The 20,709-nt window shown below is 41.7% G+C and overlaps 1 protein-coding gene across 1 annotated transcript in view; it reads left to right on the forward strand.

Annotated features, from left to right (window-relative positions):
• Positions 1 to 20,709, forward strand: part of DLEU7 (deleted in lymphocytic leukemia 7) — a 130,960-nt gene that overhangs the window by 50,507 nt on the left and 59,744 nt on the right. The gene's annotated exons all lie outside the window — the stretch shown is intronic.

Below are 20,709 nucleotides of genomic sequence, written 5' to 3' on the forward strand. Positions count from 1 at the left end.
CCAAATTAAACTAAAGAGTTTCTGCACAGCAAGAGAAACTCTCAAGGAAGTAAACAGACACTCTACAGAATGGGAGAAAATACTCACTAACTAGGCATCTGGCAAAGGCCTATTATCCAGAATCTATAAGGAACTTAAATAAGTCAATGAGCGAAAAACAAACTATCCCATTAAAAAGTGGGCAAAGGACATGAACAGACACTTCTCAAAAGAAGACGTACAAGCAGCCAATAAACATAGGAAAAAATGGTCATCATCACTAATCATCAGAGACATGCAAATTAAAACCGTAATGAGATATTTCATACTAGTTAGAATTGCTTTTGTTAAAAAGTCAAAAAATAGCAGATGTTGGTGATGCTGCAGAGAAAAGGGAACACTAAGACACTGTTGGTCAGAATGTAAATTAGTTCAGCCACTGTGGAGAGCAGTTTGGAGATTTCTCAAAGAAATAAGAGTTGAACTATCATTTGACCCAACAATCTCACTACTGGGTATCTACCCAGAGGAAAATAAATCATTCTACCAAAAAGACACATGCACCTGTATGTTCCACTGCAGCACTATTCACAATAGCAATGGCATGGAATCAACCCAGGTGCCCATCAATAGTGAATGGAATTTTTAAAATGTGGTACATATACACCGTGGAGCACTACACAGTCATTAAAAAAAAGAATGAAATCATGTCCTTTGCAGCAACATGGGTGCATCTGGAAATCATTATCCTAAGTGAATTAATGTGGAAGCAAAAAACCAAATATTGCATGTTCTCACTTGTAAGCGGAAGCTAAACATTGGGTACATATGGACACAAAGACGGGAACAATAGACACTGGGAACTACTAGAAATGGGAAGGAGGGATTCAGGGAAGGGTTGAAAAAAACTACCTATTGAGTATTATACTCAGTACTTGGGTAATGAATTCATTCATATTCCAAACCTCAGCATCACACAATATAATTTGTAATGAACCTGTGCATGTACACCCTAATTCTAAAATTAAGTTGAAAAACAAAAAAAGAAGAGCAAAGAATGCAAAAAAACCCAAAAACCAGAAGACAAACTAAGCTATGTGAAGAGAGTAAGTAGGGAGGAGAGGGCTGGCTTAAATTGATTGGTTAAGGAAGGCCTTTCTAAGGAGGTGACATTTGAGTGGGGACTCAAAGAACATATTCAGTTCTTGGACACCTTATCAACAATGGAATGATGTAAAAAACAGTGTGCAAGCACCATTAACAAGTGTGAGCTAAATTTGACTGATTAAGTTCAGCTCTTGGAAGTGAATAGAGAAGCAGAGTGAGACAGTAGAAGGATAAAACAGGCCAAGAAAAATAAGACAGTCAGTTGGGACTGCTATCTCCTCCCAATCTGTCTTCCCCCAGCATACTCCTATCTGTGTGGAGTGGTGCTGGGGTGCTGGACATTTTAGGGAATAGCTAAAGGGAAGTTCATTGGGGATTCATTTTGTTTGGGTTTAGTGAGTTATGTTTATGAGACTCACAGGCACTTCTCTGTAGTTATTGAGCTAATATATTTCCTATGTAAAAATATCTTCCAGGATGGAATGTTGGACAAAAGTAATGGGTAGATTCTTGGATTATTTGATAATTCAATTAAAAAGAAGACTAAATCACATGAGCACATTGAAAAGATATTCCTACTGATCTGACGCAAAATACTGGCATCAATGAAGAAAACGGAAAACTCATGTTCACCATTACAATAGGATATATAATACACTGGTTCTGAGTGTTATCAATTTAAAGAACATTTAGGCATTAATATATAAGAAATTGAGTTAATATATAAGAAAACTTGAAAAGTCCTTAAATCCTACAGCTCATGTATGAGAGAAACTTGATAGAGTTTTCCCCAGATTTGACAACAGTCCTAAAAACATGTAAAACATTGCCAACAAGAAGTTGTGAAGTGGTAAGTTTTCAGTTTGGAAGGAAAGCCTGAAGCTAAATTCTATTTCTTTGTGTAAAAAAATGCTGTTACAATATCACTGTCATAGGAAAAGGTGATCAAAGAGCAGCCAAGAAAATGTGGAAAACATGTAAAGGCGTCAGGCTGTTAACTAATAAAAATACATTTCTGGTTCTTATGATTTTTTTGGTATTTGTCAGATCTTTAAAACTGTCATTTGCTGTGTTTTCTTTTCTCATTTTAAATAGATGTTTACATTCGGGCCAATTTGTATTCCTCATTTTGGGAGGATTTTTCCTTAAAGATTGAGTCCTTCACTTGAGTAATTTTTAGGTTCCACAAAACTTGGCTCCAACCCTGCAAGCTGGCCTGGTGGAGAGGTCAGGGGAGATGGGGATGTTTCCAGAGTGATGTCCTAGGTAAGGGGAGATTCTGGATGTTCCTAGAGTGGCCCAGAACAAGTACACACTGTCACCAACACATACACATGTGTCCTACTCTACCCTGTCCCGACTGCTCCCCAGAAGATCACCAAGGTGGCTTTTCTCACCCACCTGCAGCTGCTGAAGGCCCAAGTGTCACTGCCCACATCCCTGAACCTCACATGGTCACCTCCCGTCAGGGGCATGGAGTGGGTGGGAGAGCACTGGGCAGGTATTGGGTGTGCCAGCAGGAGAGAGCATAGGTGCCCCGCGTGTGTACAACCCTGCCTGACCCTGCACATTGCTCAGAGAAGAGCCCAGCCAAACCCAGGGGACACATCTATGCAGCAGTGATTTCTCCTGGAACCTGGTGGTATTCATAGGTTGATTGAATGAGTGTGACTAACAGCTCCACAGGTTGGATACAAGAATGGTGAATTTTGGCCAAAGCCCCTGGACTCTTCCTTTGTGTCCTCCCCCCCTCCCTCCCTCCCCTCTCCCACTGGGTCTTCTTACAAGTCACCATCCAGAATCACCTCATTCTGCTCCAAGACAAGGTAGCCGTGTCCCCTTCCCTGCCACCTTTCCTGCTTTCCTTGGGTATAGGTGAAGTGAGTTTGGTAATAACATGCTAAACTTTTTTCTTTTTAATTTGAGGAGGGAACACCTTTTTCTAAAGAGCACAAAGCCTCTGCTCTGGTTGTTTCTTCTGGAATGCACCAGGACCTAGAGAGACCGTCCGTGACTAATCTCTACAGGAAGCCCGACTGGCTTCTATTGTCTCACCTGGAAAATGGGGTTATTGTTAGTTTATAGAGCATTGGGTTGAACAGAGTCCTCTTCCTACCTCAGCCAGCATGTTCCCCGCCCAACCCCCACCCCCGGCATCCCACAGACTAACCATCCCAGCTTGGCTGTACCAAACTTCCCCCAGACATGCCTCCTTTCCACCAGTGTGTAAGAGAGACCAAGGATTCTTCAGAGCTGTCTCTGAACAAGAATGATGGTCAGACTCCATGGAGAATGCCTCAAAGATAACACGAAAAAGCAGCAGGGGTCTCCTTAAATAGAGAGTGTTATTTTGGTTCACATGATATCCTTGCGGGCCTGAGAGGGCACCTCTCATTTCATTCACATCATGTCATGAAAAAAATATAAAAGGATTTGGGAGAAGGAAAACAAACTTCTCTCCCATACAACTCCCTTGCCCTTCAGATCTTTTTTCTTTTCTTTTTTTTTTTAACAAAAGAAAGAGATATTGATGGTAATGGACACACAAATACTCATGCGACAAGATGGCTCTGGGAGGCCGGGTGTGGTGGTTCATGCCTGTAATCTCAACACTTTGGGAGGCTGAGGCGGGTGGATCACTTGAGGCCAGGAGTTCGAGACTGACCAACATAGTGAAATCCCATCTCTACTAAAAATACAAAAATTTGCCAGCCATGGTGCTACGTGCCTGTAATCCCAGCTACTTGGGAGGCTGAGGCAGGAGAATCACTTGAACCTTGGAGGTGGAGGTTGCAGTGAGTCGAGATCACGCCACTGCACTCCAGCCTGGGCGACAGAGCGAGACTCTGTCTCAAAAAAAAAAAAAAAAAAAAAAAAAAAGAAAGAAAGAAAGAAAGAAAAAAGATGGCTCTGGGAAACAAACAAAGACTTGTGGAAAGACTTGCTGTTTAGTTCTGAGATGTTTCAATTTACCTGATCAGACTTTAACATTGTGAAAAATTCTACACAGACATGTTTTGAAGTGGGCAATAATTTACCTCACTTGGGTTTAGCTTCCTCAGATGCTATGAAAAGTTAGAACAAAATGATTTCCAGGGTCCGTTATAGGGCTAAAATTCTATAATTTCATAATGATGATATATTCTGTTTAGGTAACATGTTGTTCTATATTTTAAAGATGCCTTGCAATCAAGTAGGCATTGATTGATTAAGCACTAATAGGACATATAACTTAGAAGAGTACTTTTCTGTAGAAAACAATTGTGTTCCTGAAAATGTGCATTAAATATATGTGTGTATACATATTTAAATAAATCAACATCTATGTTGTATATACCATGAGTTTTCTGCTCTCAAGAATCTTGTGATGAAGATTTTACAGGGCTTAGTCATCTAGTATGTCAAGTTCAATTTTCTTAAAGAAACATTCACATTGAATGTTTGCATTGTGTAGGTCTCATCATCTGGAGAATGGCATTGAGGCACTGAGAGGTTATCTGGGTTGTTCAGGAGCATGGGCAGCAGCAGAACCAATACAAGACCTCGGGAACTTAGGCCCACACTCTGACCCCAATGTCGCACGCATTCTTCCCTGGTTACAACTGGAGAATTAACAGGCTAACCTGCACGTATGCTATCCACACTCTGCACACACCAAGCTCCGAAACACTGAGTACCCTCTAGCAATGTTTCATGCAGAAAACAGACGACATTCTGGATGATGCTGTTGTGTTGTAATGAGGCTCTGTCTGTTTGGCAATATGACCATGTTCCAGATGTATGTTTTCCAAAATTGAAGCCATTATTTACAGCCATACAGAGGGAAAATAAACTTCACTCGGCGCAGACTTCCTAGAAGCTACTCTCTCCTTTGATATAACCCAGGCTCCCCTCTCTGGGTTTACAGCTGAAAATAAAGCACAGTTGGTACGGTGACTGCTTCCACAGTCCCAGGGGTGTGAGGGTGGAAGGGTGTCCATGCGGATGCCGGCTTTTTCTCCTCATTCCTAAACATCACTCACTGTTATGATGAAGTCTTAACCTAGCATCTCTCATCATCTCTGTGGGAGGGATTTTCCTATGAATCATTTCCACATTTGAACATCCCAGGCAAGGGCCCCTGATGCTATTTTCCTCTCAGGAAATGTTTATTCCCTTATAATATTTTCATTTCTTGGCTCCTTGAAAAGTGATAGAGTCTCACTGTGCTTTTCACTCCAGGACACAGAGGACAGAGTGGTTGCTCTGTGTTCTGCCTGAAGCCCTGGAGTTGAAGAAGTAGGCAGCCGTTGATGGAGGCTCAGTATTTAGAGTGTCCTCGACAATGAGGTTCTTTCTGCTAAGGGTCAGGAATTGTTCTTTTGACTTCATCCTTTTCTGTCATGGCCTTGGTATTATTTGTCCATGTTTTCACACCCATGCACAGGAGAGTCTAGGGGAATGTGTTGGGAGATGTCACAGGCCAGCCCAGAACTGGTGCCCACATTTCCACCCCCTCTCTAAGAGGAGGCTGAGGAATGTGGCCCAGCCATGAGCCCTGAGAGGTGGGGAGATTGGTTTGCTGGGTATCTAGCCAGGCTCCCCCCAGGGTAAGCGTTGGAAAACAGCAAGAGAGTTGGTTAAGAGAATACTTACGAGGCTGAGGACAGAGCCTGCACACAGCTGCAGACTGGGAAATGCGAGGTCCAGTGGAACTCAGCCCCTGCCCTCAGGAGTCACAGTTGAGAGACAGAGATGCTATCAGATTCTCTAACTGCAGGAGAAATCTATGGTGCTGGGGAAACACCTGCTGTGCCATGAACACAGCTGTGAGAGTGGAAAGGAGGGAAATGTAGGCCACTGGCTTGGGCTTCGGGGAGGTTTCACAGCAGAGGATCCATCAGAGTGAGTCGGACAACAGTGAATATGGGTTTGTGAGGAGACACGGACAATGGGTATGAGCAGAGGGAAGGCCCTGAGCTGGGTGGTCCAACACGAGTGGAGAGTGAGGCCACAGAGTCCATCAGGGAGATGGGGGTGGAACTGGTCTGTAGGGAGAGATGGCGGAGAGTTTTGGGCACTGCTATGTAAGTAGTAAGTCATTGTTCAAGGTGTGGGGGCAGGGGAATAACATGATTGGATCCATGTTTTAGGGAGTAGGTCTGGTGACCAGTTGAGAATGAAGGGAAAGTAGGAACAACAGGGTGCAGGGAGGTCAGTGAGGAAGCTGTTTCCACACCTGGGGCAAGAGGTGTCAGCAAAGACGCAAGGATGGCAAGTGGGAGGTGGTTCAGGTGACTTCTGCAGGGATTCCATGTGGCCAGCGAGGGGTGCCGCCCTTTGATTCGCTCTGTCTTTGCTATCTCCCTGCCCCCAACACATGCTAGTGTTCCATTTCGCTTGGAGAGTCATGGGACATGAAACCCCAAATGCTACTTTAAATGTTAGTAATTACAACAGAGAATGCAGACAATGTTATTCACCTGTCTTCTGATTTAACAGTGGGAGGTCCCTCTTGATTGGAGAAGTAATGCTAACAGTAACATTTCTGAGCTTTGTTTTTTAAATCCCCTCCTGGGTATTATTAAGTGGGCCTGATCTCAGCAGGAAAACTCATAGTCAGTATAGCATTTACTAAGTAAATGCCAGGTACTGTTTTAAGGACTTTTCGTTACATTAACCCATTTCATCCTCATAATAAGAAAGGTGATGCCAGAAAAATTATCAAAAACTTGGAACAAAGGCAAAAAGGTGAGAGACATGTTCTTTCAATATCATAGGAGAGCAAAGGCCACTCAAAGATTTTCTTGAAGAATGTCCTTGATTTACCTCATCACTCAACTTTGATTAAAGTTCCAAGGCTTAAGGAAGTCACTTGTTAATTTGAAGACTGATTTCTCATCAGGGAAACCGAGAACCCCAGTGATTTATGGCATGTTGGACATTACCCAGATTATATCTAACCTGGCAATCTTATCCTAATATTTCTCTGTTAAATTGTCTGTAAATAGGCCGGGCGCGGTGGCTCAAGCCTGTAATCCCAGCACTTTGGGAGGCCGAGATGGGTGGATCACGAGGTCAGGAGATAGAGACCATCCTGGCTAACACTGTGAAACCCCGTCTCTACTAAAAAATACAAAAAACTAGCCGGGTGAGGTGGCGGGCGCCTGTAGTCCCAGCTACTCGGGAGGCTGAGGCAGGAGAATGGCGTGAACCTGGGAGGTGGAGCTTGCAGTGAGCTGAGATCCGGCCACTGCACTCCAGCCCGGGCGACAGAGCGAGACTCCGTCTCAAAAAAAAAAAAAAAAAAAAAAAAAAAATTGTCTGTAAATATCCTTACTCCCCAGGTGCTCTTTGAGAGAGTCATAACATTCATTTTTAACTCGCTCAAAGAGTTAACAAATAAAGGATTTTATATTTTCTAAAAATTCTGTTTTGAAAATTATTATTTGCACTTTACAGATGAGGTACAGAGAAATTATGGGGCTTACCCAAGGACAGAGAGATACAGTTGGTAAAGCTGGGATTCTAACGCAGGAAGTCTGGTTCCAGAGAAGTCTTGTATCCACCCACCATGTATTAGTGAGCAATTTTCTCCATTCTTAACTTTTATGATTTCTCTTGCTGCTGAATCCTAGGAGTATTTATTTCATTTAACAAATATTTACTGAGCTGCTACTATGTGGTAGGTTCTGGATTAAACTACATAGTAAATTGTATTAGTGTTGCACAGTACAAGTATACAAATTAGCTCTTGTCTATATGTTCAGGACCTAAAAAACAAAACAAAACAACCAAAAATCAGGCAAAGAACCTTCTGGGCAATCACATAATTTGCTGTGTCCTTTTGTTAGAGTCTTGTGATTATCTATGAATATGGCATATGGTGAACCAAGTGTATTTGCCACACAGGTAGAGAGAGAAGCCAGAAGGGGTTAAAATCAGACTCTTTGATGACGCGGTTCAGGCCCATGTAAAGTCCAAGAGTTAGGTTTTTTTTCTAGAACCTGGAAACCATCAGTCTTATTAGTAAAACCACACAGGCAAAATGATGTCACATGAAGGTCTCCTTCTGCCAAATCTCTGCTACCTATGATCTGCTTCAAAATGATGGCTGCCTTGAGTTTCTCCACCTAATTTTCATCTTAATGTTGGTCCTTTATGCTAGAGTCTGTTCAAGCAATTATGAGTAGTGGTTTCCTTCTGTTTTGGCGGTCAGTATGTTCTGTCATTTTAAAGGTGTTGCTGCCTTTAGACAATGAAAGCATAGAATAAAGGGCCTGGAATATCCATGGCCACACCTGTATTTCTATCTCTCTGTTCCCTGAGAACATTTGGCAAGTGTTGGTGATAAATGCCCTATTCTTGGAGAAAACTGGTTCTTCCCATGATGTTTTGAAGTGTTTATCTCCAAGTCGTGAATGGCAACTTCAAATCCCAAGTCAGGAATTTCAGCTACAGCCTGGAGAAGAAGGAAGCGGTACTATAGGAGTGTTTCCCAGTAAGGTGGTTCAACAATGAGGAAGACAATGCTTAATTTACCATTTAGCTTTGCAGCCTCTTAATCACCCACTAGTTGGCCAAGTTGCCTTAAATGATCCTTTTTATAGCTGAGGATAAGGCTGTAAGGACTATTCAGCACTCAAATTTTCAGATTCCAATTTTCAATTTCCAATAGGTCATATTAACTCCAGGATCAACTACCATATTTGGCTTCTAATAGAGCAAAATTCTAGACAAAACCTGTTCTGTACTCCCCAGGTATTCCTCTCAAAGCCAAAATTTAAGAAAATTGTAACGTTACACTGGTTACTATTATCACTGTCACATCTTCTGATTTAATCTAAAATTCCTCTAAGATGTGAAATAATTGAAAGCTAGTGAATGCCTGGCCTCATTCCTGATTCCTGGTGCATCCATCTCTGTGTCTCACTTACTTGTCCCAACCCCAGGTGCCCATTGAATTTGGGTTTTCTCCAAATGATTTGCTGTCACATCTGGGTGAGTTAGTCTTCAGTTTAAGTCAGCAGGAAGGAACATTAACCCAGGTCATCTAGTAGATTATCCATTGGCAAAGCTCAGGCTTCAGAGGACCAACAGTCATGGCACTTCCATAGGGCATGACGTAAGCTGAGGGGCTGTTTCTTCTCCTTCCATAACCAGCCCAATTATGTTAAATCTAGAGAAGAACAAGGAGTCCCCAGATTCTCTTCAGTAAGAAAAAGCTAATTTGCACATCTGAAGACTGCCAGTTTTAGGTTGATAACTGACAGCTCTAGGGAAGAAGCGTTCACCCAGAGCTGTGGGACAGGTTCCAATATGAATCATTTACTTTTATAAAGCACTGAACTGTTCACACAGATGCAGGGAAGGAGATTGACCACTCTACTACAGATCAGAGAAAGAACCCAGACAGTCCGAGCAGCTTGTCTCGGGTCCCTGCTAGGGAGAAGTGGCAGATCAGGGATGGGAGTCCACGCCTTCAAATGCAGTGGCCATTCAATCTCTCTGTGAGTGTCTCCAGGACAGGTTGCCATTTGTGTCCATAGAGAATACACTTGAACACTTCTTCTGAGTGTGACATGCTCTGTGGAGGGAAATGTCCATTACCTGGGGGCACAAACATCTTTCTTGGAGAATAATACGATTGAAAAATCCCATTGCTTCTCTTCCTTTGAGATGGAAACAAGTTGGGGAGAGGTATGCAGTGAACAACTCAGAAGAACCAATAACCAAGCTAAGTTAAGGCATATATTCAGATGGAATTCCAGTAGGTTTGATTTCCACATGAGATGCCCAGCTGCATTTTTCCATAATTTTTTATGGGCTTCTAAGGAGCTGTGAAAAATACCTGGTCTCTAGGGACCAATGTTCTGAAGTAAGCAGCTAGGAAAAAATCCTTCTTTAATATGTCTTGAAGTGAATTCATGATTGCACCAGAAATATATCCTAATACAACATGAGCACATCAATAACCCCAAAAGCAGAAGTGCTTCTAAAGCACTTCAAGTGGATGTTTGATTAACATCTCATAGCCCTAGACATTTGGAAACTCTCTGCATCCAGGTTGCACAGAAATCCATGTGCCTGGCAAAACACGGGGTGGGTCACTGACCTGAAGTTAGAGCTTATGGCTTTGCAAGGAGCAAGGGTTGGCAACCTCTTAAAAATGGGGAGTGGTAAGTCTGTGATCTTTGTTCTGGCAGAGCAGTCACAGCACAGGCCTAGGGGGCCTGGCCATATCTCTATATGCATTCCTTTGGGCGTGGTATGGGCGAGCATGGGGAGAGCCTATGGTAGGGATCAGGGATGGGTGGCTGGGGATGAGTGTGTAAAAAGTGTCTGTTACTGTTGTAAATTTCAGAGGACTCACCTCAGCTCACCAGTATGACTCCAGCACTTTGTGTTGAATTTGTGAGCACGGATTTTCTTTATATTTTACCTTTCTGCTACCTGTTTGTGGCAGACACTATTGGCTGTCAATGCATGAGCTATAGCCTGCACTTTCTTTTGCTCACAGGACTTTACTGTAGTCATCCTCCTCTGAGAGGTTGCAATGGCTGGGTGCCTCCCCATACTAGGGAGGGAAGCTCCACTGGTCTAAGTTAATTATAGTGGTGCCATTCTAAGTGAATGAAACTACAGAATAATCATAGCTTGGAGTGAGATGGTTTGGGGATCAACAAGGCTTCCAGTTGGCCAGAGGGTGGAATCTGTGTAAGATTATGTGTAAGACGATGTAACCTGGAAATATAGATTAGAATCAAGCTATTGGGGTACTTTGAATGATAGGCCAGGAAATTTAGATTTTGTTCATATCATTGTTTGGTTCAGATAGTTTATTTGGAAGACTATCTCTGGGAGTACAAGGGAAGAAGTAGGAGAAGTGAGATAGGGAAAGGAGAAACCAATGAAACATTTGTTAAATGAGTGATTTGCTTCTGTGAGCAATGGGAGCTCAGTCCTGCTGGGCCCCCTGAGAAATGGAGAAAGAAACTTCAGAATTCATCTACTGGGGATGAGGAGACTGAGAAATTCAGCAAGTGATTCCCAACCCCCATCAGCTGAGGCTGCCCTCAGCATTGTTGACTTTTCCCAACTTCTGGGTTATACCTTTTGTAAAACAAGCTCCTTTGATGCTGGAGAAAACTTTTAGGAAGAATAGAAAAGAGACACACGCCTTTGAAGTGGGAAACTGTCTTGGGAGCTGCATGTTGTAGGTGAACCCATGCTGAGGGGAGGTGGACCCAGGCACCGACAGCATCTGCTACATTCAGACACAGAAAATGTTTGAATAGGTAAAGGACATGATTAGAAGTTATCCTGAGGATTTTTTTTTTTCTGTAGACAGTGTATATGATGGGTGGGAATTCATATTTTTGTTCAAAAGACAATTTTGAGTCCTGTGCAATATGCTAGGAATATGATAAGGAATAAATCTTCTGACTTCAAGAAGCTCACTATATGGAAACTAGGGCTATTTTGTAGAAGATGAGGAGGTTGTGCTAATGGTCAAGTGTGAAATAATGAGGAAGCAAATTAAAGCCATGGCAAGGGAAGGCAGAAAGGACAAAATGGTTGGAGATAAAATTGCAGAGATCAAATGAAGAGGTCTCAATAGTTTCTTGCACAAGGAGGTTGAGAGTGAGGGAGAATTCATAGATGGCTAAAGTTTTGGTTATGGCTACTTGAGAATATCACACTGCCAACAACAGAATCTCAGATGCTGAGAAAAGAGCTATATTGGAGGATGGCACAGAGGCTGGGAAAATGATTACCATGGCAAAGAGACAACATATGCATATGTCTGATTTCCATTAGCCATTTATTAGAAATGGCTTTTGTTTCAGGAACCATGCCAGTCACTGTACTAAAGTCTAGTTACAGAGACTAATGGAAAATGGTTTTTGTTCTCAAGGGACTTACAGACCCTTTGTGAGGGAAGTGGTCTTCTAGATATGTAAGGAGTCATGATCAGACCACTAAGGGAGGGAAGAGAGTGTTAAGAAAGGCTTCTTGAAATATATGACATTTGAGTCGAGTTTTTTGGGGGGTGTGGGGGAAAGAGATAGATAAAATACTTTTATTCTAGAGGGCAGTCACTACGTATATAAATAAAACCACAGTTTGAATACCTATGGAGAAAGACATACTAAATGATAAAAGATATTCATGGCTTTTAGGCTGAAAAGTTTAGTGGGCTCTTGATTTTCTGACTTCTAACATAAAATCTTAAAATCAAAGTCGTCTAGTTTTTTAATCTCACAAATATTTGCAAATAAAACAATTAAGTAGAATTTTTAAAAATTTGTTCTATTTTATCTAAGGCAAAATCTTGTCAAAATTATCACAACTTCCTAGTGTTCTGAGCTGAGATGTGAAGGACAGATTGGAGTCTTCCAGGCAAAGACAGGCATGGTCTAGATCATGGTTGCTATTGATAGTTTATGCCACAGATGATAAAAAGCCATAAAAAGGGCTCCACGTAGGGGAGTGTTACAATCAAATGTGTGTTTTAGGAAGATCTATGAGGCAGCGATGTGGGGAACAAGGGACCAAGGCAGGAAGACCATTTGCAAATGCTCTAGAGCAGCCGTTTTCAAAGTGTCTAGGGATGCTGGTGGTGCTCAACATCTTTGTGGAGGTCCATGAGGTCAAAACTATTTTCACAGTTACTAACATGGCATTTGCTTTTTCACTTTCATTCTCTTACTGGTATACAGTGGAGTTTTCCAGAGGCGAAGTGGCTGGTCAAATGTGCTTCATTATTTTTGTGTTTTAAACATTCCTTTCTACTTTCTAGTTAATTTCTAAAGTGGCCTATGTCCAATATGGTAAATATTGATTGGTATAAACCTCATGAACAAAAGCACTTTGAGATTCTCAACAATTACTGAGTGTATAGAGTTTTAGGACCAACAAGTCTGAGAACTGCTTCAGAAGTCTGCAAACTGATGTTCACTCTCAACAAATGAGTCATTAGTAACAAACAAAATAGATATTTACCAACTTGATTTGGAAAAATAGCCATTTAAGGAAGGCAGGCAGAAATGCTCCAGTTATTTGGGTAAGAAAATACAGGCAGAAAATCAGAGAATGTTTGATTGATTGCTTGAGCAAACCCAAGGATAGATGAACAGATAGATGGATTGGGAACTCATCTGAAGAAAGCCAGTGTTTGAGTGCCAGCTCTGGGTGGGAGGAATGGGAACCTATCTGGCAGAACAGGGGAAATGAGCGGAGACAGGAAGGCAATATATCATACTTATTGACTCCCAGCCCATTCTCTGCCTGGCCACAGACTCTACCCCTTCTGCATTTGCACACTCACAGATTCCATCTCCGTGAGATTGACCACAGGCCTTCTCCACCTCACTCTGCCCTATGCCTTATCTCATTTCTGTGGTAATCCTTTTGGGAAAAGACCAATGATGACTTTACTTTTGGGACTGAGTTTATTTCACTTCAGCAACCATGTAGCTTGAGGATGGTATTCTCCTTCCACCCCAATTCCACATAAGGCAAATGACTACATCATCACAGAGGCAAAGAGCACATATATTTCTCCAGAAATGTAGTAAATGTTAAAGCTGGTTTTATGAGGGCTCCTTAGCTGTAATCTGATTCCCACATGATAATGTGTTGCAAATTGCTAGTACATGCTCTTTTCAGAAGTCTGCAAACTGATGTTCGCTCTCAGCAAATGAGTCATTAGTAAAAAACAAAATGACCCTTCACGTTTCTGAATGCCAATAAACCCAGGTTTTAAATAAAAAAGTCCTTGGTGAAATACATTTGGTGGGCTCGATTTGCTAAAATGCACAGAGCAGTAATCTCTGGCATGCAGAAACTGCTATCTAGGAGTGATTCAGACAGAGGTGTTTTCACTCCTAGGGTGAACTTCTAGACCATGCTGTCCTGGAATGGCGAGGGCTGCAGCACTGCTCAGGTGCTCCACCATGGCTGTACTTGTAAGCCTATTACCTGAAGACCTTAACCCCTGATCCCTTCTGCCAGCTGTTCTTCCAAATTGACCACAACCTTAAGCTTTTGCAGGGAGGAACTTGCTACTACTAACATAGAAACTCACAATCTCTGTTAAGATGGTAACAGATTAATCTCTGTTAAGATGTGTTGACAGCTTAATAGGGCATTCTTCAAATGTGTTAGGTAGAACCCACAGTTCTGGGAGGTTAGAAAAAAGTGTGTTATGGTAAAATAATTTTTAAAACCTCTCTTTGACGAATCAGAACATATAAGCATTTTAAAGGCTCTGAAGTCCTTCAATAAAGATGCCCATTTAAATTACACTCATTTGATCAGGTGGCAGAGTCTATGTGCCTGCTTCCATTTTCCAAAAAGTTACATTTCCCAGGATTCTCCTGGAGGCTGCATACAGGCATATGACCTAGACAGGACCAGTCCATGAGACCTGGGAGAGGAAGTCAGCACGTCCGGAAGGAATTGCCCCTTTTGATAAGCATGGTGCTGCAGGTGTCCGGTCTTCCCGAGGTGGCTGTGATGGAGTGCCTGGTGTCCACTCTCAAAGGCTATGGTTGCTCAGTCGCATGTGATAGCAGTGGTAGTGATGTCTCTGCTTGAGATGTACCACAATGCAATCGTGCATCATTTCCTGCCTGGTTTCGGGCCTGTTTTATTCTTGGCTGTGTAGCACACAAGTCTGGCCTCCCAGGGAATAATAATAACAATAATAAAGAATTCCCTTGCTAATTAAGCTAGATAGAGTGAATTCAGATTGCAATTAAACTTTGACTGGTACACTATGGCAGCTATCTAATACTTAAGGATATCTCACAAAATTACTGGTTCAAGGTATGTAAGTTTGGAAATGCTTTTCTTCAAAAATAGGACTTGGGGAGAGTCCGAATCCTAATTCAAAATAATGCAAGCTCTAAGGGTTGAAATTTCTGCTCCTGTGCCAGGTGATATCTGTCATGCTGGCTGTACAACGTGCTGTGCTTTTTGCCGTCTTTGGACTAGAAGCCTTTGACGTACTTTCTAGATCTACAATCTTATGAACACGTTAGCTGGACTAAGCATCTGTTCATTATCTCACACCCTAGCAGGCCTTTGTGAGAAAATACAAATGTGTCAATAGCTTGATTGCCTATTGGGACTAACAAGAGGCTAGAGATTTATACGTGAAATCATTCCACAGTGCAAAAAGATACAAAATTAAATGCTACATGTTTAAGCTTAATATAGCTAACTTATTAAACACATAAATCAAAAGCATTTTTTTCCATTATTTAAGATTTCTTTCTTTAAATTCATGGCTCATAGGCTAAATCAGTTTTATCTAAATTGAATTCATAGACATGTTTTATTTTGCCCAGACAGGGTTTTGTTTAAAGGGAATTAGTGGACATTTGGAAAACTAGGAAATTTGACCTTAAAAGTGAAAAGAGCTGGCACTATGTGTGGAGATCATAATGTTATTCTCTGATACAAAGAATGTTTTTCTTTTTGTTTTATGATCCCTAAAATTATTCTTCGCAAAAAGACAACAGCTATCTGGTTCATTTTTATTTTAAGTTCCCCAAATGCAAACATGCCCAGTAGCTCATGAGATGAATAGAAGAGCACCCACCTGATTTCTCATATAAATGGGATGGAAAGAAGAAGGGGGAAGCAGCAGAAGATGGAGGAAGTCAGAGATGGAGATTGACAGTCTGAGTTTTAATCTGGTTTGGCTGTGTCCCTACCAAAATCTCATGTCAAATTGTAATCCCCACATGTCAGGGAAGGGACCTGGTAGGAGGTAACTCGATCATGAGGGTAGTTTGTCCTATGCTGTTTTTGTGATAGTGAGTGAGTTCTCACCAGATATGATGGTTAAAACTGTGTACCAGTTCCCCTTTTGCTCTCTCTCTCCCCTGCTACCATGAGAAGATATGCCTTGCTTCCCCTTCACCTTCTGCTATGATTGTATAATAAGTTTCCTGAGATCCCGAAGTCATGCTTCCTGTTAAGCCTGCAGAACTATGAATCAATTAAATCTCTTTTCTTCATAAATTACCCAGTCTCAGGTAGTTCCTTATAGCAGTGTGAAAATGGACTAATCCAAGTTTGTCACTTGATCTTCCTGAGAGTGAGATATCCAGCTGGTAAGAGATAGGTCTGGAAATGGAATGCATTCTGATGCCCACTGTAGTGTTCTGCTTACTTTATCATGCCCCTCCTAATGCAATATAAAGTTAGATATTTCTTAATACAGGGGAGGAAAAAGGTTAGAAGGGTGAGGGCAGGTCTATGGAAAGATGAAATTTACATAAACTAAAGCTCTCTCCTTACCTAGAACTTTGTGACATCTCATTGCTTCTTAGGGACATCTTTGATCTAATTCTGTTAAATGATGAGAGAAAGATATTACTTTAAACAATGGATTGTGGGAATGTACAAAAAAGGCTTCCCAAAAGAAGAAATTCCTCATGTGGTGCCATGCATAAAAATGTGATAGTCTTCTATTAGTCAGGGTTCTCTAAAGGGACAGAACTAATAGGATATATATGTATATATATGAGTTTATTAAGGAGTATTAAACTCATATGATCATAAGACCCACAATAGGCTGTCTGCAAGCTGAGGAGCAAGGAAACCAGTCCGAGCCCCAAAGCTGAAGAACTCATGGTCTGATGTTCAAGGGCAGGAAGCTCACAGCATGGGAAAAAGATGTAGGTTGGGAGGCTAAGCCAGTCTAGCCTTTTCACGTTTTTCTGCCTGCTTTATATCCGGGCCATGCTGGCAGCTGATTAGATGGTGCCCACCCAGATTGAGGGTGGGTCTGCCTTTCCCAGACCACTGACTAAAATGTTAATCTCCTTTGGTAACACCCTCACAGACACACCCAGGATCAATATTGTGCATCCTTCAGTCCAATCAAGTTGACACTCAGTATTAACCGTGAGAAGTCTATTAGTTCAGCAGTTAGAAACTTAAATACTTTCTGTAGCCAGGAAAGTAAAGCAGGTTAGTTTTAAGTCTGTAGGCTGATGTGGTGGCCATGGTATGCTCTGGATTATTTATCCCTTTTCAAAGGGGGAAGTCACTACTAAGTTCCATCCTACTGGTACCATGGGAGAATGAGGCCTAATATCACCCAAGATTGAAAATTTTCAAGAGAAGATGGAAATCTGGATTTTCATGTAAAATGTTCAGCTTAAAATACAAACAAACAAACAAAATCTATGAACCACCAATATGTAGTCTCTGTTTAAAACCATTATTTGACTAGGCTACTTACAAACAAACGTAGAAACAGGGTTTCTACTCCAGAACATGGCAAAAAAGATAATAGAAACCCTCCCTTAGTAACAGATCTAGTAACTGTAGATGAGATATGAAAATCAACATTTTAAATCTTTAGCCAAACTCTTTAAAGAATGAGATAAAGCCCTGGAGTTGTGACCCTAAGAGCTGATGGTATGCCTATCCTCGATTTGGGGGTGAGGTAGTTTCCTGTCTTAGTGACCAAGAGACTTGGGTTATAATGACTATTTAGGAATAGGAATTGAGATCTGGGACCCACAAGAGGCTCACGAGCCTCCTATGGAGCCATGACTCTTAAATGGTTAATCCCTTATTAAAAGGAAAAACTATAAATAAATCCACCCATCAACATAAAGATATGTCAGGGAATTGGCTATTTTAGCCTTGACTGTGGTTGGAAAAGAGTTCACAAAGGTGCAGGAATCCTGAAGCTAAGAAATTAGTGAAAAGTGTGCCCAAGGCAGCGACAGCACTGGGCTCTCTGGCAATGCAACACAAAACCTCTTTGGAAGGCAGTACCCTTCACCAAGGACCATAGATCATTTCCACATGAAAAATGCCTCAAACTATTAAAATTAAAACCCAGAGGTTATGCCTTAAGGCTCAGGACTAAGGATTCATCCTAGGCTAGTTGCAAAACTAAAATAAAACTACTCCAACAGCCTAAAATCAAGCTTCATAAATCAAGTTCATCTGCCTGTAATTTAAACTACCTTCTAAAACAAAAGTTAATGTTCTTCAGAGAAAGATAACAGAATCCAGTCTCTATAAAGTATCACCCACAATATCTAGTATGAAATTAAAATTTATTAGACTTACAAAGATAGTATGACACATAGTCCAGAGTGTAATAGAAATAGAAAGAGACCTACAGAAAAATGAAATGTTGAAATTAACCAGATGTTAACACTGACAAACATTTTTAATATAGTTATGATAAATATGTTAATGAATTTACAGGAAAGCATGGGTATAAAGGGTGAAAAAATAGGAAATTTTCAGAAATGATATGTAAGTTGTAAAAAGAAGCAAATGGGAGTCCTAGAAGTGAAAAACAAAATATTTTAAAAATTCATTTCCTGGGATTAACAGGACATTTAACACAACAAAAGAAAGGAGTGGTGTCCATGAAGAAAGGCCAATAGCAAGCAACTAAACTGAAGGACAGAGAGCAAGAGATTTTTCTTTTAACTGAGCAGAGCCCCAGTGAGCTGTGCAATTGTCTCAAAAGGTCTGACACATATTTAAGGAGAAGAGGAGAGAGAATATGGAGCAGGAAAAAAAATTGCAACTATATTATCTCAAAAATTTATAAATTTGATTGAAAACAGCAACCCACACATTCATGAAGCTCCACAAACCCCAAATAGGGTAAGTGCAAATAAAAACATAATTAACTGTATCATGGTCAAACTGCTGAAAACCAAAGAATAAATCTTAAAAGCATCAAAAGAAAGAAGACATATTATGTAGAAGTGTATAAACATCATGGCTAGTTTCTATAGGAAAAAATGAAGCTAGAAGACATGAAACAAGATTTTTAAAATCATGAATGGAGGGTCCATTCCAAGATGGCTGAATAGGAACAGCTCTGGTCTGCAGTTCCCAGGGTGATCCATGCAGAAGATGGGTGATTTCTGCATTTCCAACTGAAGTAGCTGGTTCATCTCAATGGGACTGGTTGGACAGTGGGTACAGCCCAAGGAGGGTGAGACAAAGCAGGGCGGTTTATCACCTCACCCGGGAAGCGCAAGGGGTCGGGGGTCTTCCCTTTCCTAACCAAGGGAAGTCGTGACAGACTGTACCTGGAAAATTGGGTCACTCCAGCCCTAATACTGTGCTTTTCCAACAGCCTTAGCAAATGGCACACCAGGAAATTATACCCCACGCCTGGCTCAGCTATGGAGCCTTGTTCACTGCTAGCTTAGCAGTCCCAGATCGAATTGCCAGGTGGCAGCCTGACTCAGGGAGGGGTGTCAGCCATTGCTGACAATGTTTACCATTGAGTAGGTAAACAAAGTGGCCTGGAAGCTCAAACTGGGTGGAGCCCACCACAGCTCCTGCCTGCCTCTGTAGACTCCACCTCTGGGGGCAGGGCATAGTTGAACAAAAAGCAGCAGAAACTTCTGCAGACTTAAACGTCTCTGTCTGACAGCTCTGAAGAGAGCAGTGGTTCTCCCAGCATGGAGTTTGAGCTCTGAGAATGGACAGACTGTCTCCTCAAGTGGGTCCCTGACACCCAGGTAGCCTAACTGGGAGACACCTCCCAGTAGGGGCCGACTGACACCTTATATAGCTGGGTGCCCCATGGAGACGAAGCTTCCAGAGGAAGGATTGGGCAGCAATATTTGCTGTTCTGCAGCCTCCGCTGGTGATATCCAGGCAAATAGGGTCTGTAGTGGACCTCCAGCAAACTCCAACAGACCTGCAGCTGAGGGACGTGACTCTTAGAAGGAAAACTAACAAACAGAAAGGAATAACATCAATATCAACAAAAAGGACATCCACATAGAAACCCCATCTGTAGGTCACCATCATCAAAGACCAAAGGTAGATAAAACCACAAAGATGGGGAGAAACCAGAGCAGAAAAGCTGGAAATTCTAAAATCCAGAGCGTTTCTTCTCCTCCAAAGGATCACAGCTCCTTGCCAGCAACGGAACAAAGCTGGATGGAGAAAGACTTTGATGGGCTGACAAAACTAGGCTTTAGAAGGTCTGTAATAACAAACTTCTCTAAGCTAAAGGAGGATGTTCAAACCCATCTCAAGGAAGCTAAAAACCTTGAAAAAAGATTAGACGAATGGCTAACTAGAATAAACAGCATAGAGAAGACATTAAATGGCCTGATGGAGCTGAAAACCATGGCATGAGAACTATGTGACACATACACAAGCTTCAGTAGCTGATTCGATCAAGTGGAAGAAAGGTTATCAGTGATTGAAGATCAAATTAATGAAATGAAGTGAGAAGAGAAGTTTAGAGAAGAAAGAGTAAAAAAATGAACAAAGCCTCCAAGAAATATGGAACTATATGAAAAGACCAAATCTACATTTGATTGGTGTACCTGAAAGTGACGGGGAGAATGGAACCAAGTTGGAAAGCACTCTTCAGGATATTATCCAGGAGAACTTCCCCAACCTAGCAAGGCAGGCCAACATTCAAATTCAAGAAATACAGAGACCACCACAAAGATACTCCTTGAGAAGAGCAACCCCAAGACACATAATTGTCAGATTCACCAAGGTTGAAATGAAGGAAAAAATGTTAAGGGCAGCCAGAGAGAAAGGTTGGCTTACCCACAAAGGGAAGCCCATCAGACTAACAGCGGATCTCTCGGCAGAAACTCTACGAGC

Source organism: Rhinopithecus roxellana, chromosome 18 (genome assembly GCF_007565055.1).
Source record: "Rhinopithecus roxellana isolate Shanxi Qingling chromosome 18, ASM756505v1, whole genome shotgun sequence".
NCBI classification, from domain to species: Eukaryota; Metazoa; Chordata; class Mammalia; order Primates; family Cercopithecidae; genus Rhinopithecus; species Rhinopithecus roxellana.